Source organism: Agelaius phoeniceus, chromosome 8 (genome assembly GCF_051311805.1).
Source record: "Agelaius phoeniceus isolate bAgePho1 chromosome 8, bAgePho1.hap1, whole genome shotgun sequence".
Lineage (NCBI taxonomy): Eukaryota > Metazoa > Chordata > Aves > Passeriformes > Icteridae > Agelaius > Agelaius phoeniceus.
In genome coordinates this window covers 23,038,992-23,065,000 of record NC_135272.1, presented here as the reverse complement: position 1 = coordinate 23,065,000, position 26,009 = coordinate 23,038,992, and the positions used below count along the sequence as shown (strand labels likewise).

At 37.9% G+C, this 26,009-nt stretch overlaps 1 protein-coding gene across 1 annotated transcript in view; it reads right to left on the bottom strand.

Moving 5' to 3' along the window:
* The window catches only part of LOC129123892 (uncharacterized), a 478,567-nt gene that overhangs the window by 120,503 nt on the left and 332,055 nt on the right, over window positions 1-26,009 (bottom strand). The window lies entirely within an intron of this gene.

The window sequence follows — 26,009 nt, the reverse complement described above, 5'->3', positions numbered from 1 at the left end:
GGGACAGCTCCATATATGTATTTCTTATATTTATGTTTTCAAAAGAATTACAGGGCTGCATTGGAACATATGAATTAACCTATTCCCATGTGCTTTGGATAGTAAGGGCACATGGCATTTGTCACATCCCTATTGGACTAGCACATGTAATAAAAACAAATAACCAGGACAAGAAAATCAGTATTGGGACCAAGCCCATACCTTATTAGAAGCTCTTTCTTTTTCTTTCTTTTACTCTCTTTCTACAAATACAAACAAGCCCTGTGAAAGTATCACAGTAAGGGAGCACTAAATTAAAAGAGCCAACCACAATAGCATTAGCATTAGAGGTTACAACAAATGAAATCATTGCTGGGAAAAAATCCTAAATGCATGCATCTCTACAAAGAACTTCGAAACAATGACTTTAGTCCATAGGGAAATGCTGTGGTATATAATACAGTATCATTACAATAAAAAAGGAGCCATGAGGCACATCACTAAGAGAGAAAACAAATCAAAACAAAACAGTGAAGAAAAGCAAGCAGCTTATTGTGTCTCTGCCAAGAATGAAGTAAACAGTACATCTGTTTCAAAATTCAGACCCCTATATCTGACCAAAACTGTCCATTAGAAAACAGAGTCAGGAAAGATTAGTGACATGTTGAGTGTCTAGTTTCTTTATGATTTTTCCTTGCACACAGAACAGCAATTCTGAGTGCACGTATTTATAATAAATCCAATTGTTAAAAGAAAATATTTTTAGAAATTTCCTTTTACATTAAAATACTCTAATCATAAACATGGAACATACTGTGTACAGACAGTCTGTCTGACTTATAGCAGCTCAGTTCAGCCTGTGCAAGATAACCACGAGTAATGGTTTTTGATAATCAGGCCACACTATTAATATAACATGAACCATAAATGCTTTTGTATTGCATCTCTGGTTAAACTACCAAATCTCATTAGAATATTAAGGAGGAAAAAGCTATCTTCCAATTTCTCTTCTAAATTATAAAACATGCTTCAGAGTATTTCTCCAGATGCCTATTTCTTCAGAACAGACACTACAAAAGCGAGTACGTGGTAGAGGTGATTAATGGCTGTATCTCTTAAATAAACCTCTGATCTGTAGTATCCAGCTCAAATTCAAATGTTGCTTGCTGGGTCAGAGTTTTGGTTCCATAGAACTTAGCTGTGATATTTCAAGTGCCAGTAATCCTGGAAGGAATCAGTCTGCTTGGGAAAATGGAATTCAATTGTTCTGGAAGGAGAAAACTCAATTTCAATGGGCTTTATCAGTCCTCTGCTTCTATAGCATTAATCTGAAGGCACTCATTTTGACTGATGCCAATTGTGGAGAAACCCTAAATAAAACCGATTTTCATCAATATTATCAGTAAGCTATACATAAAATGGTAGTATCAATGTTGAGATTTGGGGAGTATTTTACAACACATCAGAATAAGGTGACTCAGGAATATACCTTACGTAAAACATACAGCTGTTCAGAAACACAACCCATACACGTCATTACAACTACATTTCATATTAGTATGGGGCAATGGCACCTACAAACCCACAAGCTTTTCACAGAAGCAGAATCACTGTAATGTAATGCTTACAACAACTCTGCTTCCTTAAAATAAATAAATGAATTATATAAATATAAAATAAAAGCACAAAATTATTGTAATTTTACAAAACAAAATTCTAATTGAAATATTTGAATTGTTTGTAAAGCAATTCCGCATCAATGGCTGGTGGAATCAGCCAAATCAAATATGAAAAAAAATTTGTTCAAAATTTGAACAAATGAAATAACGTAGGTGACTTTCTTGGTATTTTGCATTTAATTATGGTAGGTGAAACAGAAAGCCAAAGCCCACTCCTAACCAGTTTTGATCATCAAAAAATCCATGGCAATTTTAACAAGAATACGGGTGTTAAATTAATCACAGCGAACTGGCCAAATTCCAGTTCTGGTAATTACATCCTGCATACCTAAAATTCCCCCTGCAGTTTAAACTGGAGAAGTTACTCTTTGCTTTTCCTCTAAAAAAAATGTCGCAGATAGTGGTGCTACTAACATAACTTTTGGTCCAAAAAGTTTCATTTCAGTACCAGGCAAACAGGCTGAAAAGCTTTTGGATCTCCTCAGACTAAAGATACCTTAAAAATGTAACTGTTCTGATATGTTACTGCATCAAACTATTTTTCCCCCTCATCACACACATATCTATCCTCTCCCCTGAATACAGTGGAAGCATCTATTTATCCATTACTTCTCTTGTTAAGAAAACTTTGCCTGTGCCTTCCACAACCCTAACATGTAAAATCAAGCATCCCACTCACCTGACATGGAGTCAGGTGAAAGAATGCAGGAAGCATCCTCAGGGGTTCTCCAGACAAAGAACAAGAAAACTCCCTTGGTGTCTTGGATATGGGTCTTATGAAGAGCACAGGCACTTGCTGCCTCTGCTCTTTCAGAAACAAAAGGAGTAGGATTCCTTCTCTACTCTTAGACACACATCTGCCAAAAAATGGCAGGCATGGTAGCAGTGCTAATTCTTTCTTTCCCACCAATAGTTACATATAATAATTCAAAATCCAGCATCTATCTAACCAATTAACCAGAAAGATTTAGATAGAAACCATCTGTGGAAGTCACCATTAATTTTTAAAATAGCTAAACTACTCGGCCTTATGGATTGCCAACATTGTACCTTCATGCAGTCATTAGAAAAAGACTCTTACTTGGTTTTGCAGAAGCATCCAGGATAGCATTTGTAAATAGATGTAAATGTGAAAGAAAGGCCAAAGAGAGTAAGAGACCAAGAATACACTGCCTCATAGAAAGAGAACATGCCTGTTAAGGAAAGACAAATACAGGGGACAGGGTGACACCCAGACGATGGGCTGCTCCAGGCAGGTAAGAGCAGGCATCTGTCAGTCTGCCACTGTGCAGCCTCCTCTGACACAGCCCTGCTGGCTCCTCTCCAGGTGAGCTGCTCTCTGAGCTGAGGACAAATGTATATTGTACAGAAGGCTGGTTAGAGTTTTCCAAGTTTCTATTAAGGCACATTTTTTAAGTGATAACGTCTCCTAGTGTAACAAGCAAAATATTATGAATTGATTTCAGCGTGAGCTATTCAAGATAAGATGGAATAGGAACAGTGGCTGAAGTAGAAGTGTTTAAATGAGACACAGGGTCTGTTCCTTGCTTCTGACCTCTGTAGACAAGCAATAAAATTATACATGGCTGCAACAGTATTCTGTGTCAAGAGTATTAAGTGGACAGCTTCTAATTACCTTTAGCTCATAAAGCTGGAGAGTTTGATCTATTGCTTAAAAGCTTTTTAGTTTAATTTATTTTAATCAACAATTCTATTTTTAGCAGTTGTTTCTAAGATGTTTTTCCAGTAAAGGGGTGGGTAGATAGCGTGGTTGAGGGTCTGGTTAGCTACGTGGCTCATCTCCCAAGATGCACAACCCCAAAGTCCCTAGCTCAGTAAGATGTAAAACGAGATTGTGCTGGTTTTTACACCAGCAGGAAATTAAACAATAAGGCCACTCCCCTTTCCCTGCCGCTTCCCATAAGGGAGGGACAAAAAGGAGAGACTATGGGCTGAGATAACAATTTACTAAAACCACAAAGCAATGGAATAAGACATGCTCAATATAGTTATAGTAACAATAATTATAAACAATTAATATGGCAATATTAATAGCAAGAGTACAGAAAAAAAGAGGTGTTTTACCCACAAAATGGTAAAACATTCATCACTGTAAACAAAACCAAGACAGCAGCTGCTCTATGCAGATCACCCCTACATGGTTTCCCCAGACAAAGGCAATCTGTGACCATTCCTGCCCACCGCCCTCACACCTTTGGAAACAAAGGCAATATGGTGGTGGAGTTCACTCACGTGGGGAACACTTCCCAGCCCCAAACAGCAAAGAACACCCGTGCCCTGCCAGCCACCTCCTGGCTGGCGCTGTTGCCTCAGCACTAGGAGTGATTGAGTTTTCACCGCTGTCCCTTTCAGCACCAGCAGCCCACAGGTGCTCTCTGGAGAGAACAGAAGGAGGGACTGGCGGGATGGCAGAGCCTGCAGGAGTTATGGCCATCACTTTGCCACAGCAAGAAGAATTGGCCCTTTCTGAACAAAATCATGACCCCCAGCAATGACGTGCCTGGTATACAGAACAACCTGGTCACACCCACACAACACTGAACTCCCCTCTCCCCCATAACCAGGACCAAGGAACTGGAGTCTCGGAAGCCTACAGGGGCCATATTTTATAGAAATATTTTTTCCTTCCAGTTGCAACAATGTCCAGTAATATCTAATGTAATTTTTATCAATGTGGTGGGATTCAGTGTGAGGAGGACATGTTCCCATGCTTTCCTAAACATGGCTGTCAGCCCTGACAACATTTTCCTATGTCCCTGCTCATAGTGTAGGGTGATAGGATGGGAAGCCCTTGACAAGGCAGTTATTGGGCATGAAGAATCCAAGAACTATGGAGAGAGGAAGAATGGCAGTTTGTGCTACTAGTACAAACATATTGCTTGGTTGTACCTTCTCCCAGATGAAAGAAATGGTTCAGGAAAAGGGCAGTTTTGATCACATTTCACAATCCCTCAGACTGTGAAAAACAATGGTGAAAGGGAAATGAAAAGACATACAACAACTTCTGAAACTCTGCCACAGGATGCTAGAAGTACAAGTCATCCACAAAGATCCAAGACTGTTTTCACTAAACAAAAATTTTATTCAAGACTGCAATGTCATTCTTAGGATCAAATTTAATAATCCAATGGTACTGAACCTCCTTGTGCTAATTGTGGTATTGATTAATCCTTTGATGCTCATTTGGCTAATATGCATGCGTGCTATTCATGTGCTAATTTTCATAAAATTTGGACCAGAACAGTACCAAGCTATTCTCTCACTACAGCACAAGCAATTTAATAAAAATATCCCCATATGTCATAAGTCAGATATTAAAAAGAGGAAAAAAACAACACAAAAATCATGGACTCCATGACTCTCATGAGACTACAGAAGAGATCCATCCTTAGCTATACTAGGAAAAATGACCTTGGCACAGGGCACTTCCTGAAAAACGGAGGACTGGTTGGGGTTAATGGCCTACAGCTTTGCCTGAGGCCATCAAGTCTCCCAGTCAGTCATTAATCCCCCGGAAGTACCCTGGTGCCTTGATCATTTCTACTTAATTAAAGTCAGTGATCCCCAGGATGCCTCCATTTCACCAGGAGACTCTTTCTAGTTACTTCAAGGAATGTGCCTCTCAACTCCCTCCCTTCATTTCTTTCTCTCTCAAGATATTTGACATGACATGTTTCAATTTCCTTTTTAATGGCCAATGTTTAATATGGCTTACAAATAATTATTTTTTATTTCATCTTTGACATGAACCTTTAGTCCAAAATTGAAAAATTAATTTTTTTTTTTTCCAAGGGAAAAAAATACATTGGTGGTTCCCTTGTGAGAGACACTGAACCCAAAGTAAATAACTAGCAAGGTTTAAAGAGCTTCCATCTTAAAAAACAAACAAAACCAAAAGCAATACATCTAAATGAGGAGAAAAAAAACCCCAGAATTATGTCATGGGGATGAGCAGAAATCACACAGGATGATTTAATGGAAAGTCAGAAATGAGAATCTGCTCTTACTGCCTTTTTTCTCCATCCAAGTCTCTAAGTCTGGAAGCACTTATGAGAATTAATTTAATGATTATCAGAGGCCCCACAGACTTCAGTGGGACTACGCATATGCAAAGAGGTAAGTACTTGTGTTTTCAGAACCAAAGCCTACACTTACACAAAATAAAACAAACAAGCCAGAAGGGCCACCAGTGTAGCTCTCTTCAGAGAATCAATTTCATCCCACTGACACTTTGTTAACAGCCTGTTTCAGTTTACAAAATGTAGACCTAGACTTTGACATTTCAAATGGTAATCTGAAAACAGGTTATGTATTAAAATAACACTCTTATATTACATCTGAAATTTGAGGTACAGAGTTAGGTCAGCATCATATACAAGAGCCTGAGATGCATTCACTATCCCAAAGATCTGATAACCCAAATCCCAATTTTTCCAATATTTGGTATCCCACATGGTAGGAGGCTGCAGTGCATCTTTAAATTAGTATTCATACTTAAACCTGTACTTACTGTACAGGGTCTGTGCACCTGATGACTTAGAGTATTTAAAGTCCAAATTAGAACTTTGCAGCCTACTTCTAACTCTATAACAGACTGCACCATCACTATAGGTTGTAATTCCCTTTGCAGGCCTAAGTTCAAACCAGGATTTTAACTTCGTAAAGAAAGACAGTGACTATTCCAGACAACAGCAAAGGAGGCATCACAGCAGCCTTTCAAAACTCTACATTGCAGTAGGTAGCTATTTTGGCAAAATAACAAATATTACAAGTACGTGCATGTGTGTATGGCCCAGCACACACAATGGGCAAATAAATACCTATATCTATGTGTACACACTGTACACGTGGGGGGTGGGGAGTGTGTGTATACACAGAGACAGAGAAGGCATGTGTAATTTTGTAATTTCTTAGTACTATCACAGAACAAGAATATCACTCGACTGATTCATTATCCTAGCATTTTGCAGAACAACTTGACAAGCTTGTTGAATCTTTACAGTCACAATGTTCCATAAAAATAAGAAAATAAAACTGTCACATGATAGTCATGTATTGAGTCAGTATTATCAATACTTTATTTCCTGCTAGTCTAAAGCAATGACTTAGTGAGTTAGACTGTAAATTCAAATGCATTTACACATTGCATCGTAACTGACTGCTCCAGTCACTGACAGCATAACTGAACTTGACTGCTATCAGTCTGATCACAAATGTAAATTTTCCTCTCATGATTATAATAGCAGTGACTGATGTTTTTAGGATATTTTTGTAACTATTTAACACCACTTTCAAGGCATTTATGGCTGCTATAAGAACAATTATTATTAATTATTCCAACTGAAATAGCCTATAGGAGTCCCAGTTCCTGGAAATACTTGTGTGAGAGAATTTCCCAGTCACAACAAAAGAAAGCTCATATGTGCATTGAATATACAAATTATTTAATTATAGTCAGATCATCACCTGAACGATTCTTCAGCAACATTATGGAAGGTATAGTTATCATGGATTCCTTTTAAAGCTGCCCTTTCTGGATATAATTAAGCCTTGACAAATTCTGCCCAACCTTTTTATTATTTCAAGTCTGACATCACTAACACAGGAGGTGAACCCTTTCCAAGAAAGGATAACTGTGCTATAATGAAGATATCATAATCTTGACAAACATAAAATAGTTAATTCAAAATTTCAACAGCTGCACGTCTGCATCCAAACTTTTTCAGAATACTGACTTTCTCATCTGCTGTTGTGGTTTACAAACAACAAGCAAAATGAGTCTACACTGAATAGACGTCTTCTGTCTTGAATTTACCAGGATGGGTGAATGAGCTTTATGCCTCCCAATTAGCACTAGTTAGATAGAAGTACATCCCCACACAATGCAGAATATTTACGGCCCTGAGATAGTCTGTCCCTGAATAAGCATATCCCGTTTATGATTTCTAACTGTTCATATTTCATTCGCTACTCACCTTTCAACAATGATGCTTTTCTTACAATGGAATGAGCTAGGGAAGAATGACACCAAGTTAAATGTAAACCTTTTTTGATACCTCCCATACCATAGAATTGCTTAAACTTTACTATTTGCTGAACTACACTCACATCAAGCTCAACATAGCATGAGAATGTCTCCATTTCCCATCGCCTGCTCTTCCATTAGACAACAGGACATTTCAAAATTTTGAGATGGTGCCTGCAGGAGCTTAGTTGTGACAATAGAGAGGATACATCTTGTAGATTAAAAAGCTTTATTGGTATTAATTTGGTATTAAAAAATGGATGCATGTATTAAAAAAAGAGTGGTTTCATTAATCATTTTACTGATCAAAGAAATCATTTGCTAAGTGGACAAACTTCAAGCCTGTCAGTGAGAACAAACTTTGAACAATTTAATGATGCTCTGGAAGAATTCCTGCTCTTGAACTACAGCTAAAAGACCTGTAAAGAATGTTATTTCAACACTGAAGCAGTTTAAGTGACTGACTGAAACCACAATGTATAAGAAATATAACTTGAGCTTGGCAGATCAGAGCCAAATAAAAAGTGATGATAAGCGACATATCTAATAATGTACTCTCAGTGTCTTGTCATTAACACAATTATGTCAGTACAGTCAATCAGCACTTTGCCTTGACTTTAAAGTAAGTTTCTGAATACATGTTTCTAGAGTTGGAGGGAGTATGGCAGAGAAGAATCATTGAATTTAAAGCCACAGTTATTCATGGCCTTTTAGGAAAACAAGGTTATCCATTTATTATCTGCTTTGTGCTGAAATAACACTAAAATGATTCTTATGAGTTCAATACCATCTGTAATAGCCCTCTGGCTATACAAAACAAAGGGACTCAAGATGAAGCATTCCTTTCACGAATGAGAAACTGATTTACTACCTGAAGTGATAATTAATGCCATTCAGTTTGGTTTCGAGTAGGGATGAATAGGATAAAATGACAATGCTTTCCTACTGAAAAGGTTTCTTTGCTATGCGCTGGGAGGACTGACAAACATGCCATCAGCAGTGGCAAGTGATGGCATCTGCCAGAATTAGCTATCCAAAGCAAACAATTATGAAATGGATCACCTTTGTGGCTTAGTACAAAGTCTGTATAGAAGCCTGGATAGGCAGAAGTACATTCACTAACCAAAGCTGGGATAGGGCCCCTATGTTACTGTAGCCCACAACAGCAAGACTTTATTAAATAATGCTCTTCAGGTAAAATTTTCCTGCATAAAGACTTCCTCAAAAGATCTGCCTGCTTCAAGACATCAGTTTATTTTTAGATAAATTATTATAACCATACTGAGACCCTGGCCATAAACCTCCAGATGCTGGGATGTTTAGAAGGTAAGCTGCCTAAAATCCTGAGGTTATGCCTTACAAGAGCAGCCATCCTGAAAAATCACTACTGATTCCAAAGCAGCAGCTAGGACAATATCCAACAAACCAAATCCTTATGGGATATAAACTAAACAAGAGCCTTGATTTTGCCAATGAATCAGATCTGCCATATAAGCTGTGAATATTCACAGTACTTCCACCCTTGGAGTTGCTCTGTAAGGGCTTCTGAACCAACTGCAGTATGCTGAACAATAGACATCATTCTGCCCCTCTGGCCACTCTGACCAAATCTCTGTAAGCTTTTCTGACCCACTCCTGGCTTTCCTGATAGCTTTACATGTAATCCTTTCCTGATCCCCACTGAGCTCTCCTGACACCATGACTTCTCCATCTCTCATGCAGCTCTAATATTTGCTCTAATAGTTCTTTCTCTGCTTCACTTTTACTACCTTCTCCATATCCTTAGGATCCAAATACCTCTTCTAGTGCTTCTGATTTCCTGCTCCTCTGACCTTGTGTCAGCCAGGAGAAAATTGGTCTGATTCTGTCTGATCACACATTTTTCTCTGAACAACATTGTATATACCTACAATCCTCTCTTTTCCTTCTCCTTGGTATTTTGATCCTTTCTACCTCCATTTGTCCTGTTTTGATCCACTTTCAGCTTCCCCTGAGCCTCTACATTCCTCTCTGAGCCATCTTTTGCCACACTGGATCCCTTCTCCACTCTTCCTATGTGGTTCCAATTACCCTTCAACATTTCCTTCTCTCTCAAAATCCTCTGAATCTCAGCTCTGCCACATGTAGTATATTCAATATGTGTACTGCAAAATCAGTGGGAATTTAATAGCAAAGAAATACACTGCCACTACTGCTGAAGAACATGGCTGAAAAATAAAGAAAACAATATTTACTATCTATTCTCAACATTTATTTCTCAAGCTTAAATATCTGTTTTAATTGTATTTTGCCTACATTGTTAAGGTACGGGCTCCTCATTATACTTTTAAATTGACACTTCTGAATCCTGCATCCTGTAAACCTCTATTTTGCACAAGTTACCTGCAGGGGATGAGAACATCATCATCCCCTGACCACTTTGCTCAAACAGGTACATGGCACTAACAATGCACACGTGCAGTGAGGACTAATGCAAGTTCCATCAGCTGCTGTGACTGAAGAGTGGGTGGCCTGTGAGCAGCACCCTGCAGTGCCCTGCTCTGGTGGCACTCAGCCTGTGTGTGCTGCTCAGGATGGCAGGGCAGGAGCTCAGCTCAGCACCCATTCGTTCAGTCACTGGAAGCAGAATTATTTCTTCATTTGCCAGTGGAGCGGGACAAGGGGCTCCCCACTGACCACAATCACACTATTTTAGGCCTTGTACAGACCCACGTGCTCACAAACCACAAACACAGGTAAGTCCTCACACCGTGATGGAGATGTGCTAACGAAGGCCTTTCTCTGAGTGCTCATACACAGGTATTTCACGTTAGTAAAGGGGAAGTTTCCAAACAGCTGATGGTTCAAGTACATGTTGAGTTAACATTTCTCTCCATTTAAGACTATACTGCATCAGCAAAAATTCAGTAAGGAACATTAATTATCAAATGTGCCAGTTTTGTGACCATTAAGTACCTCGTTAGATTCAGTTTTTGAAAACGCATTCACGAGCACTTTTATACAGGACAGAACGGCACATTTGGCATTGTTTAACCCTTCAACATGACCTAAAAGATTTTGTTTCCAATTTATTAAGGTTTTCTTGGATGATTTCCATTTTTATTTTGAGAGTTTTCTTAGTATACAAAAATATAAAAGGCATTTTAGCAGTTCTTGAAAAACAGGAAAACTAAAGACATTAAAAAAATGACATTCTTTTATTCAGTTGGAATAAAATTTATCCCTAGAGCTGCTATATGTTTTTTATTCATACCTACAGCATTAAAAGCTGGTTAAAGATAAAAACGTTGTCTACATATTGTATATAAACATATATTCATAAACACTCATTGCTGACAACAACACCAGTCTTTGTGTTTATATTAGCACATACAGAGTCAAATTTTTCAGCTACAATATATTTCCTTTAATCTGTCAGAAAGAAAACCTCATACTTCAACAAAGGCAAAAAAAAAAAAGAGAAATAAATTAAACCCATATTTAAAATATATCATCTAGCCTAACCTTTACTCCATTAGGGAAAATATGCCTGCAAAAAAGATTAAATACAAATTTGCTTTGCTTTTAAACCTACTTAAGAAGTACCTATCCTATCTGTTCATATAAATTCCAATGGAAAACACGATGACATGCAATTACTAATCTCAATGTACACAGCTATGCCTCGGGGACTTAGTGGCTCATATTTTACTGTTCTGTAATCAAATACAGAACTAATGAGTAAAAATATGCTTGCCCCAATAAATTCCCAGCACCTGGACAAGTGTCTGACAATGAAATGGAGGATGCACACACAAAATTCATTCTGCAAAGCTATTAAAGTGTTATACTTGCCAACAAGTGTTCATTAAACAAGAATGAAGGATCTTTACGCCAGTTTCCTTCCAAAGGCTTTTTAATATTTTAATGGAGAGTAAAGACTATTTATCTGAACTCTGATCAGTTAATGTTCAAATCTGTTATGAAAAAACAAGGAGTCCTTTATAATACCTTTCATAAAAATCCACTTTGCAATGCTTCAAATAAAGACTAAGAACTGTAAAAGATTATGTTGCATATAAACAAAATCAGTATCATTTTGAAATTATATGGTTATCCGTGGAGCTCCTTGGCATATTAGAATCATGTTGTATTTTTATTTAAAGAATGGCTAGCAACAACCCTGATACAAATGAAAAATAGGATTAGAGATGACATCACTTGTGCAGAAGCATCTTCAGACTGCAGAGAAAGAACTCCAAATTTAATGGGACAGATGAAAAAAGTGGGAGACTAATAGATTATGCAAAGCCAGGCTATATACCTGTTGGGGAAAAAAAAGCACTAAAAGAAACATGCCAGGAAGACTGGCTGACATTCTTTTTATCAAAAGGTTCTGAAGTTTGAATCTAAACCAAGGCCACATCTAATATAGCCTACAAAAACAGAAGGACAGATCAAAAGTATCTCTTAGAAATAAAAATATGGATCAGTACAAGACTTCACCAACACTTCCCTTGAAAGAAGACTGGTGACTTTGGATTTGGGTTTAGCCCTTCAGAGTAACTTAAACCTGATTTATCTCCCAGGTTGATGAGTGAGTAAAAAGCACCATTCATTTTTCCATTGCAGGTTTTTACCCAAGGACAGAAGAAACAGAGGCCAGGTCCTCTTTTACAAAATCCATTCAGATGGGAAATGGGAGGATCCCATCATTGGCCCTCTTTTTCTTGGGCCATCTCAAACTCCCAGCACTTGTGGCAGTGTATTAACCAACAAGACACAGAAGGATATTTTGCACATGGTTTTGCTCTAGTTTCCAGCAGCCAGCATAAGAGAGAAAATAGCGTAAAAGGAGAAATAAGGATGTGAAATCATAGACTGTTCTTTTGGCTATTAATTTCTGATCCCTACTCCCAGGGTGTTGATGCATTTTAATTTAGATGGCTAAAAGCAGGAGGAACACAGAGAACAGGAATGGGAGTCTGGTCCCAAGACCTGCTTCCCACACATTCTCCTTGAGGTGGTAGCTTCTAAACCCATATGTTTCAAAACCTGATTTATATGCATTGTTTTGGAAATCTGATTAACTTGGTGGTATTTGACAGCAAATGCTTTGAGTTTCTCTCAAATATCTGTAGCATTTTGGAAGAGAGCTCTCCTCTTCATCCTTGATTCCTATCTCTTCTCATTAAGCCTGATGTAGCTTCTGAAACTGATGGAAAAATTACACGAGAACCACCAGAGCTTGGATGTGCTTGTTGCATCTAATTGTCATCTACAGCCCATTTTCAATGTAATATCATATATGTGGCTATGTCACACTTGACAAAAAAGAGAAAGCTTTCTTCGTGCTAAAAGAAAGTACTGTGTTGCAGTGTAGAACACAAATATAAAGAGGTGAATGTTTTAAAGGCTGTGAAGGCAGAAATGTGCAAATACACAGTTAAATTGCAAAACCCAAACAATTACGTGGCAAGTGCCCAACCGTGTGCACAGATTTTGGTTATACAGGCACATGTGCATACTTTTAAAGCATAATAATTCTTTTACTGTTTTAATTTAAGCCTCTGCTTCTGAATATTTCTGAATTCTTTTTGGGGAAAGCCAAGATTTCTTAGGCTAAACAGGTGTATGGTAGACGCTACAAAGAGCAATGCACATACTCATAAAGTAAAGCACTGTATTGTGGAAAGAAGTATTTTTAAGGCGCAAGAAAGTTAGGGTTTAATAGGGTGTGAAGTTGTCAGGGAAAGATTTGTGTGGTTGGGAGTTCATTTTAATGCTTACTAATTAGAGTAGAATTGGCAGCTCTAGTCCTGAGGAGTGAAGTACCTCTGCCAATGGAATACATTAACTGGCACATAAACAATAGAAGTACCCACTATCCTCTGATGTGCAGAAGGAAGAGGTGGCTAAACCAACAACATGAGCCTGGACAATGTCAGTCTGTAATCTTTCTAGCATGAAAACCAATGAACACACACACTGCTATCTCACAAAGCTCAGACTTATTCTTGACCACAAATCCAGACAAGCCTCCTGACTTATTACTGAAAGACAAAATATTTACAGTAGCATGCAACCCAGATCCAATTAAACTTTACTATTGATTGAACTAGGAAAAGGACCAGGACCCTCAGCTCAAACACTGAACATAGAGTTCATTAATTGCTACCCTTAGCAATAGGTTTGTTTGATATTTAAATGATATTTAAATTATACAGATCAACATAAAAGTAAAACAACTAAAAAAATAAATCTAAGACCGTATTTTCCACCACTTTTTCTAGTTCAAGTGTTCCTTTATGGAGAAGATCGGTTCTCAATAAGGACAATTTCAAGCAGATCTTAAACCAGTTATATTATCACCTGCTATGATTACTGAACATGTGGTTAGATTCATTCCCATGTCATCCTAGGGATACTCATGTAACACTGTAACAGTTCCATCAGTGACCAGCAGTCACATGGATGCCCTAGTGCATATATCATCACTTTTGTGGAATGAGGTTCTGTAAACCTTATGCTATTGCATTCATCAGCTCCAAGTAGAACCTTTTCATTAAACTAACTTGGTAAAGTACCATGCACATGATGGAGCTTTAGAAATAATACACAATGATGCTTAAATAATGTGTGAGGGAAACTTTGTCATGTTAAACTCATATTTAAACAGGTGAGACACAGCCCACTAAATTCTCTGCATCAGTTTACTACATTGAGTTTACTATAACTGACAGCAGTTATTCCTCAGCTACCCTTCTACTAGTCAGAACTCACATCCTGATTTTGTTGCTGAATTCTCAGGATTTCAGTCTCCCACCATACTCTTGTCTGGGTTGACCAGTTGTTTGGGTCAGTGCATGTAATAGCTACCACAAAATTTAAGAAAATCAGTTAAACACACATGAGATCCATTGCATGAGTGGCACTGCTAGATATGACTGGCATATTTCCAATATTTCATTTACATAGATTTTAATCAGTATGTACAATATCTCTTTTCTTAAAGCAAATCCATTTTGTAATCTTTCACATGTAACTGTGTGCCTTTTGTCATTCTCTCCAGTGAAGCTGATTCCTTACATGCCTTTTTAAATGGACCAAATAAGGACATTTTGGTGCTAATCATACCTCCTTCACATATTTCAGAATTTAATTGTAAAAAGTAAGGCTTTCTAATGGTCACATAATAGTTCTCAAAAAACTGAAACTAAAAAACTGAACTAAAAAATTGTTCAGTTGTATCCATTCCATGCACCTTTCAGTTCCTCAGCAAGGCAGGAATAACTCTCCCTTTTTTACAAATGGTCAAATCAGCTATACAAATCTGTGACCACAGGTAAGACAGTGAGCAATTTATTCATAGTAATATGGGATCCCAGCTGCATGGTCCTAAACTATAAAATATGTGGCAAAAGTGGACTGAAAGGTCATATTAATTTTATCAATAGTTGGATCAATATTTTGCTCTGAGTGACAACAGTTAAACAGTCTAAGGTGCATCTAAAAGATACACCTTTTAAAAACAATTTTGTTATTTTATAAAGAGGAAGGACTGTTCAAACTAACATTTTTAAAGGAAGGACCATTTTTCTAGTCTATAATTAGGCTGCTTTACACATGAAAATGTTGGAATGCTTCTTGGCCCAGGATATTCAGTGAACAAATACAAGATGACACATTTTGCCAGAAACAAGGGATGTACCATAATCAAGTTACAAAGTAAACAGTTATCATCAACTGCCTTTTTGATATTCAGAGGGAAGGAGGATTACAGTTTTTTTTTACACACAACTGTGTCAAGGAAAAATGAACAATAATTTTTTACCTCCACAATTTGCAGGAAGTCCGGTAGACTGCTTTCCTACTAAAACCTGGAACAAAGATGGGGTTTGTTCATTGCATTACAATATCTTACCTTATAAGGAAGTATTTGACAGCCTTACATTAAACTCCTGAAAACTAATGACGAGTCCTCCTTAATACACATTTCTTTTTTCCAGTTCAGGCTTGAAGTGACAACATTACAGAAATACCCTGAAGGTTTTTATTTAAATAGCATCCTATAAAACAATGCCCTCTTGTCAGTCAACACTAATTCAGCAGAAGTCAAGCTATAAATCTGTCCAAAGGCCAGCAAAGTGCTTAACTTGGCACATCCCTAATAAAATTAGGAATGTGAGTTTATTACATGAACCTTAAGTAGGTTTGGCCAAGATATTAAGATTTTTGCTTATGGCAACCATGGCTAATGTGGATTGGTATTTTCATTATAACGCACCCCACAGCATTTCTCAGTAACGTCTCAGGTTTCCAAATTGGACAATAATTTTCTACACTATCTGACAATCACTAGGTGTTACAGATGAAATTCCGCCACTTAACTAAGCACAGTTTAACTTAAAGATGGCAAAGACTTTTCAATAATGCTAATTCTACTGAAAAATGAAGCCAAATTAATTAATACTTCTATTAATGTAATGTGATTTCACTTTTCTCAGGTAAAGAAGCACTTATAGGCTTTTAACCCAAGCTCAGATGCATTGTTTCAGCTCAAGGCAATTGAGAAGTGATTTCTACTATAATAAGCTGAAATGCACATTAAGAAAAACAGTGAGAAGGTAGATTATGCAGACCATCTCCCACACTAAATTTTTGTTTCACAGAAACATCTTTCCTTTGAGGGAAGAAACACACTCTGAGGTTCTCACCTGGCTAAAGAAGAACATATAATCCCTAGCTTCTGGTTATTACTGCATGGTACCACATGTGGTCCCAAGCCACACACAGCGTTGCAAGCACTGCAACAAGAAAAGATGCTTCTTAAGATGCTACAATACCAAACACATGAATGTGCAGAGTTGCTGAAGTTCACTTCATGAAAAATACAATACACTCTGGGAAGGAAATATGATTGATTTCCCTTGAGCAGACTGTTTATCAGACAAACACATTTTGCAAACTTTGACATAAATTGTTAGTTTTCTTATCGTACTGACAATATAAAACCAGTACCTTTGTAGAAACTTCCTGAAAACTCTTTAATGACCTCTAAACAGTGTTATCTTATCATCATCTGACTTTCTCCTTCAATAAATCATTTTAAAATAGGCAAAAAGAAAAATTGATACCAAAAATATGAATTTGTTTTCCATAGTTTTAGCATTTAAGATGTGAGGAGTCTTCTCACAGAATAGTTACAATGCTGATAAAGCACTCACATCTTTGTATTTGCAGTCATTTTGCAAGAAAAGAAAGAACAACTCTCACCAAAGAGCCTCAGGAGGAATGAAATGAAGATTTGCAGTTTCCAGGTCCTTGTATGTAAGGGCCTGACAGAATTGTTCACTTTGAAAGGCAATTGCATATGCAAATCCCTACTTGATGTCCATAATAGAAAGATGCAATATGGTAACATTTTGTGTGTGCAGCCGGCTTGTGAACACATCTAGTGATCTGCATGCAGAGGAGGCCAGGGCCAGCACACACAGAGGTATCCAGAGCACATTGTCAACACTTGGGCTATTACACAATACACAATATTTCAAAACTTTCAAATTAAATTTTTGCTTCAAACAAATAGTCTCTTTTTGTGCCTGCATTTGCAGCTGTTATTTTAGCTGTCCAAAAAATCTATACAAGGAATGCATTGAGTGACAAATGCTCATCAAATTAATGAGTAAATAGAAAACATGCAATGGACACTTCCCACCCAAAATAAAATAAAACACTCTAAGAATCAACCTTGCATAGCCAGGGACAGGAAAAACACCATATAATCTAAGGGACTAACAAAATGTGTATGTGCTTTTCAGAATATGAGAAATCAGTCTTTTCAAAGAACCTGTGTAAGACCCAGAATATTTTCTTGGAATTATTCTAAGTGAAAATTCCAAACAATAAGTATTTAAAAAGATGTTGCAGACTTGTTGGACAATTTAAGAAGACATAAAACACGTTAGTTGCTTGTGTGAATAATTTAGAGCCCTCTGCATGATACTATCATCACAAAAAGGCTATATCTAATTGCTTATTAGCAGGAAAACATGAAGTGCCTGCAAACCAACACAGCTCTACAATTTCCCTGTTTTCTGCTGTCTGGGAAGAGTCTGCTGGTAACATTGAAATCCCAGGATGGCAGTCTTCACCTGTAGCACAAACACACTTGAAAGCACCACAGCAAGCACCATTTTGAACTGAGCAGCCATCCTAGTATCTGCATGCCTTTTGGTATTTTGTTTCCCTCCAAGGTGAAGGTGCACCAAGGGTGAAAATTGGTGTGATTAGAAAGGTGCATCCTGACCTCTGTGGAATGATCTGAACAAACTCTCATGTCTGGATACCTCAGAGCAGGGTGGACCTCAGTTCAGACCAGAGCTCCACAGAATAAGTAATATTTTCTTTTCAGGGCTACAATTAAAGTATCGCCCTTCTTCTGTGAGAGATTTTTGCACAGCATTGCATTGGGTACTAAAAACCTCTCTAGATCCTTCTGATCCCCCTCGATATCTCATTAAATTGACAGACCAAAGCCTATTACCATACTTTTGCCAATTGCACAGTGGTTGTGTGATCTAGAGAAGAACTCATCTGACATCACCAACAAAACTAATATTCCCTACTGACCTTTATCCAATTTACAAATCCCACTCTCTCCAGAGATGAAAGGCCAGAGCATTACTCCATGGTCCCCTCCACAGCCAGTATCTCACATGCCAATTAAAGGATGTAGAGAAACACTACAAATCTTCCCTTAGAGTTGAAAAACTCTCATTGAGCAAGATGGTTTATTTCAATTTAACATAAATAAACATATGTATGGAGCTTTTATGTCTTACAGCTCTCCTTAATTCCACATCTCATCATTGCAGACAGGACAGGAATAAAATATTTCATCATAATCTGTAGTAAAAGTCTTTTGATAAACCACCCCATTCTTCTGCACAGCAATTCCTATCCAAATTCCCATCTGCATTAAAATGATAGGATTTTGGATGTTGGGATCAGAAAACTACACTGACATGACTAACTGAGACCAAATTCAAAATTACATTGTACAAAACTAGGGGAAGAGAAACAAAATAGCGTTGCATTTTTAAGGTATGATTTTAGAGAATAGGTATTATAGATAAAACAGAGATATGATTAAGAATTATTGTAGGCCTGCCTTTAAAATTGTCCCCAATCCTCTGCTTGAAAATAAGAGAGTTAATTTTTCCTTCCAGTATTTACGATCTGAATTACACATGTAAAACATCATGTTAAACATACATATTGAAGAAGAAAGCCCACAGTACAGTGTGTGTCATTAAATCACCTTAGTTATCAAAACTTAATGAGCTCTGAAATAGATACAATCCCAATATTGCAGGTCATAAAAAAGATTTCACTTGTGACCTACATCATTCACATAGAAGAATTAAGAAATTAGGACATCTTTCCACTTTCCATTCACTGTATAAGTGCCTATTCACAGAGTCTGACTCCTAAGGGCAAGGAAAAGCCCCAGATTCTGCAGGTTTTCCCTATATTGTGAGACATCATTACATAGATCTGCTCTGCTGACCACAGCCTGCACCAGAACACTTCCCACATACACCACTGAGATGGGCAACAAGTGGCAAACTTCATTATGGCTGTGGTAGGTAGCCAAACACAGTATAGCTCTCCTTGTAAAACATAGTATGAGATAGAAGAGCAAGTGGGAATAACAGTCCTCCAAAAAGCAACACATAGCTGCAATTTGAGTATTTTAGCCACATGTTCAGCCTTTACAGAAAAATGCAGCTTCTGAGAACCTGATCAGCTTGGTAAAATTGCTTAATTGAAATGTAACAGTGAGTGAGACCAAGCCATGGGGTCATTGCAGACCCAGCAATACCAAGCAGGCACCAGCACATCTCCCCACCCAGGTCTAAGTGATGGTGAAACATGTCAGGCAGAATACTGTGGAAACCAAGACACCAAAGCTTTGTACCCAGGGATTATAAGAATTAAACTCAAAGAGTAAAAAGAGTCAAGAAATACAATTTTCTATTACAGAATTTTACCAATATATATATTAGAAAAAAGAAAAAAAAAAGAAAGATTGTGGCACTTCTCAGTTTGCTGTAACTGTGCCAGATTGCTGAAGTCAAGAGAATCCACCATCTACTTCCACCAAGGTTTACTGTTAACTGGGGAAGCCAAAAAACCAGAGCATCTGAGGCTGTCATGGGAGCAAGCAAGGATGCAAACAAGGAAACCACTGTCTGAGAGTCCTCAAATCACTGACAAAATCAGTTTCTGGTCACTGAAGGGATGGCCAGCATGAAAATTCCAATGTGGAACGTAGTAGTAGTGTAATTCATGTAGTCCTTGTATGTACAGTGACATAAAGGGAGTGCTTCACTTCCGACTAGGCTTTGATTCAATTAATTGTGGTGAGATTAAGGGAAGAGAGAAATGGAACAGAAACATGACATCTTCCTGGCAGGTTGTTTATATTCCAGCAGGAAGTACTTCACAGTACTTCACTGATGCTCAGCTACTGAAAGATCAACCCTCACAGCTCTCCCATAGATATCCAGCATGGCATCTCTTCCAATGTAACTTCTTTTGGCTGGGTAATATAAATCTAAGCAGTAAAGCACTGGCACTCTACCCCACTCTCACCCATTTCTAATGATAATCTGTTCCTGTCCTGTCTGCTATAAAATTAAAATCATCACTTTCTCCTTGAAGAAACATACATTACAAGCCTGCAAGACAAGGATATTATATCCAATGTATGTACAAGTCATCACCTGATCATATTACTACAGCATATTTTAGACCAGATTGGTGAAAGCTCCCCTGGATAAAAACATGAGAGCAAAGTCACCTAAAAAGTCAGGAAATACTTTGGAAGGACTTGATTCTTAGATTCTGCTAAGTAAAAATAATAATTAAAAAATAAATTCCATTCATAAGCAGAAACACTGTTAAGCTACACAGTTCCATCTTGAATATGCAAATATCAGACTTCAGTCCTAAATCAGTTTGAAAAGATATTGATTTTCTGCATGAAAACTATCATCTGATGAAATAACATTACAAAAAGTAGTTTCAGAAGGCAACTTCTTGAATATAAGTTCTATGTATTTCCACACAAAAAACACAAGTGGTCCAGGAAAAAAAAGTACAAGACTTTAATATCTTGATCGCATTTTGCTTCATAGAGAAACAACTGGGAAATCGGGATATATAAAAGGACATTTTTAATTCAATCTTCAGAGAATGGTGTATTGAAAGAAACTAAATGTTTCATCACCCTATTAATTTAGTAATATGAAATTAATTTCATGTTAATGTGGATAAATAAGGCTGCCTTTAAGGTCAACTTCATAAAGCTAATGTCCCATTCAGAAATTTATAAAAAAACCAAACAACAGTGTGCAAGCTATCCAGTCTTCACTGTTGTACTCAAGGGCCTTGAGTAAGTCAAAACACATGAAGAAGAGAGGAAGAAGCTGTGTCTGGGATGAAAAAGTGGTACTGTAAGGCAGCAGAATTCAACTCTGTTCTCATGGCCTAAAAGAGGAATTTGTGTCAGGACACTGAGTGTTATAGATGTCAAGTTTCTTTTCCTTTCCTATTCTCTTCCCTGTCCCCACTAAATCAAAAGACCTGATCAACATTTCCTTTTGCCTTCAGTTTCCATCCAGAAGACTGAGTCTTAAAAATGATAACAGCTTTAGCACAGTAAAATTACTGCATTTCAGAATCTCCCCATGCATATCACGCAGTCTCTGTGGAACTAAGAAGAGAAGCATATTCATGGTGAGCAAATGCAACAAACATGTTATCTCTTTTTCTCTCCTCTTCAGGGGATGAGAAAAGGAGAGTTGCAATTCAGCAAGTCACTCTCTGTACAGAACTTTTCAAAAGGGCTTCTTGTCCATTTAGAAAGCTAAAACTGCAGCTGTATAGGGGAAAGCACTTCGTAATAAAAGGAGTTGAAGGATTGGGCTAAAACTCTGAATCTCCTGACCATTAAGGAGTCAATTCCCACTGCCTTGCAGGAGGGGAAAGCAGTGAAATCTTAGCAGTGGTGCTACACCTGGTTAATGGGGTAGAGAGCTGAGATGGGCCCTTTGCAAAGTGGATGACAACAGGATGAATAACCCATGCTGGATGAATAACGATCAGATAATTCCTTGAAATATAATGTAAGTTACAACCTTGTTAGCCCACATTCCCGGAGTCGTCTTCTTCCTCCAGGATCTGGGACAAAGAAAAGGGAAATGCAAGAGAAAGTACAAGTGCATTTCCTAAGTTGCTACAACAGTTGTTTTGATTTCTAAGGTTGTTTCTCCAGCAGGAGAGAAAGCCTGACAGGCATTTATTGAAACAGAAGTTATTGTACTGGATTTATGAAAGAAATTCATTTTAGGAACATAGTTAGAGGAGAAAGAAAAACAAACTACATACAACTAGTCTACACAATCAAATGAGTTCTACTGTCTTACTACCTTCACATGGCTTAAATCTGTTCTTTCATTCTTCCTTCCAAAAAGGCCAGGAGTGTTTCAAACAGAGCAATAAAATAAAATACAAGCAAAGTACCAAATTAAAAATATTACAACTTCTAGATTGCCATGATTCAGCATTTTTCTCTTCCCTGTGTTTTTTTGATTGTTTTCTTGTTTTTGGGGGGTGTTTTTCTATACTTCAGAATGACACTCTGACAAGGTCAGGTGATAACGATACAGGCTCAGAGAATGAGTTTAACACTGGGAAAAGAAATTTAATTAAAGAAAGAAACAGACTATTTCCATAAATTTATTTCATTTGTCTTGCTCTACTTCATTCATTACCTCTCCTTTTTCCATCTTGACTTCAAGCACTTTTAAGGATGCATCTTTACATTCTGTGCCTTTCTGTTGTCCAAGGCAAGGGAAGGAATACGAGGATGAACTTGGCCTATGAGGTCACTCAGCAATTACTTTTTTGAAAACACTGCACTTTCTCTGATACTGTCAACATAAAACTGAAAGCTGAATGGGTTGGGTCAGAGAAGTTTTAGTCATCTTGGCAAATAATGACTTCTGTTGAAAAAGGGTCCACAGCTAATTCTAATGTACTGTGACACATGACAGCTCCTCATGCCCACCTGGCTGAAGAGCTGTACACCTACACTCTCAATCACACCAGTGGATTTGGGAGCAAAGTAGGGTAGATGACACTTACTTTACTAATTAAACAACTTAATTTAGTTGTACACTCTATAGACCAATAGAAAATGTCCAGCTTGTAACTAGTAAGCATACTCCAAGAAAATGTCATAATTTTAACTCTGGAATTTGCAGTTTCTTCTCTTGCTTGGGAGAACAGGCTGGTGTAACCAGTGTGAGCAGAGGAAAGGAGGCAGTGCTGTAGCTCCCAGCAGCTCTACTGGCCCCAAGAGCACTGTGACAGTAGTCCCAGTAGGTACAGGTGTGCATAGCAAGCCAGAGGCAGTTCCAACAAAGCTGCATATCCTGAACCCAGTGCTCTGCACCATTTGCACAACAGAGACCCAGAGAAGCCCTCATTTATTGTTTTACTGCAGTCGCTTACAACAAGAATCAGGTCTCACAGCACTTTTATAAACCCAGACTTAGCAAGTTCACTGAAACTAACAAATCAAACTAAGAAAGCTTCACTCTGTGGTATGAAGTATTTTGAAGAAAGTGTTAAAAGAAATAGACTTTCTTTCCTCCTTTTTTTCCTTTCTTTCCCACCAGACAACACAGTTTTTCTAAGAATCCATGTCATCATTCAGCTGTTTCTTCTGACAAAACCAGAATCCAGAACAGAATCTTCATGAAAGAGAAACTAATAAATTAGAGCTCTTTGTGAGGAATTTGCCGTTAGTTCTGTTTCTCCCTGCCTATTAAGATTCTTTATTTGCTTCACCCTGAGATTTCTGCTGACAAGTCTATTCATTTACTACTAGCCTAGATAAAATGCTAATAAACAAAATGTCAAAAAATGTATTCATATGACTTTCCCCTTTACACTGGTCTTGTTTTTAAAGGGACCATAGAATTAAGCATTAACATCTGGTGAAATTAGGATGCTTGTTCCCCCTAAAGACTAAATTCTATTTCAGGCTTAAAAACAACTTGTGAAAGAGCTAGATGAAGTATCCTTATTTTTCTGTTCTGTCAGGCATGCACAGATAATTCTGCCAGCCCACTAAATTCAGCCACTGTCCCATCTCCCGTCAAAACCAAACAAGAATACCCATATGGATATATATTATACAATGTTACACTTTCCACAGGCTTTCTGTGGTGTCTCACAGGTGTTTTATAGGGGGATTATAGCATTTCATTAAGCTCCACAGACAGGTTGTCATTAGTTCTACAGAATTGAACAGAAAAACTCTTCAGAACCTTATTTTGCTCCCCTATCATTTTATATTTTGTTAATACCTCACTCCCTCCCATTAGACTGGTGTGGAGCAATTATGTCCAAGTGTGTGCTCTTCGGCTGGGATACTCCCAAGGGAGTCCTCCCTTTAGCAGATTCCTGCCAGTGAAGTTCAAGTGCAGGAATGGGCAGTGTCACAAAGTAACCACTCCTAAACAAAGACACATCAGAAAGTGCCACGATGAATTAAAGAGTCGGGAGTGAAAGCTGCAAGCAGCTGGCCACTGAGAATGGAAACAAGCTATTATTAGCTGGGCATAAAACACCCAGGTAGAGTGCCAAACTGAAAGCTCTCCAGAGAAGACTCTTGTGTGTTTTCGCATTAATCTTGACCATTCAGAACTTCTGGAGACTGTCCTTTTCTTTGTCTAAGACTACTCATTCAGCCTCTTTAAATAAACATGCAGTTGAGATGCAAGATGGGAAGCAGTGGTTAGTCACAGGTAAGATATTCCTTCTCTCCTCATCTCCAGCTCCTTTTAACCTCGAACATATGATCCCCCAGCAACAGCTAGATGTTCTGTGGGCCTGGCATAACCCATCTCTCCAGCCAAAACTATGACTTGTCCTAATCCAATTTGCTAAACATTTTCCAAATGAGATGGGTGGGAAACACAGCTTCACTTGCTGGGAATAGAGTTCTGCAGTGAGAATGACTGATATCTTAGTTTTTGAGTGTGTCTTGTGAACCATTCAGGTGAGAGGAAGAAAAAGCAGCCCTGAACATTTCCATCTTGCTTGGACTCTAAATGAGACACCTACAACAGCAAACAAAAAGGTACCCTCAGGACACTTTCATGCATTTATTATAAAACAAAGATTAAAACAATTATATGGAAATTGAGGGTAATATGGAATAATATGGACAATTTGTCTTCCTCTCAGTCAAACAGTAGCACGGCCTAGTTCAACAAATAACTTCACAGCTTGAGACACACTGCATGCAAAATGATAAAATGGCTCAGGCTGTGAGGACAGCCTGAATGGCTCGGCTCTGGTAGGTGTGTCTCAGAGGGATCTATGGAAGAGGTCAGACTTCACTATTAACCTTTGGCAGAAAAAAGACAATAAGCTTTTTTCACAAGTTTTCACAACTACACGACATTGCCCTTATTCACCAGCTCAGAAACCTAAAGAACCAGCATGGTGAAATTAACAGAGCTTTTCTTCCCCACCACTTTCCACTCTTCTTTTCCTCATTTCTACCCAAAAAGGGCAGCTCCTAAATGATTCAGCTCTTTACAGAGCTTCAAAATCTGCTGTGATTTCCCTCTACTTACCACTGCCACACCTACACAAGTCATTTTATTCCTAAAGGAAAGTATGTTAAATTAAAGAAACTCCTCTTTCTAAGAGAGAAATCCTTTTACAGCAGTAGGCCTAGAAACTTTCTGGTTCTGAAATACAGCCTCTCTATTCTGTTGGCATCAAGAGACAGCCTATTATTATCATAATCCAGAACACTTCTCACTACATAAATTTAAACTTGGAAGCAACTTCAAAAATACAAGCCCTGGTTTCAGCTTAGATAGGGTTAAGTTTCTTCTTAGTTGCTGGTACAGGGTAGTGATTTGAATTTATTAAGAAAATAATGTTGATAATACAATAATGTTTTAGTTATTGCTTAATTGTGTTTACCCTAAATCAAGTGTTTTACACTTTCCCATGCTCTGCCAGCAAGCAAGTGCACAAAAAACTTGATGAAAACACAGCCTGGATAGGTGACCTGAACTGGCAAGAGGGATATTCCACACCATAGAATGTCATGCCCAGTACATAAACTGGGAGTAGCTGGCCAGAAGTTGCTGAACACTGCTGGGGAACAGGCTGGACATCAGTTAGCAAGTAGTGAGCAGTTTTATTGCACGTCCATTTGTCCATCC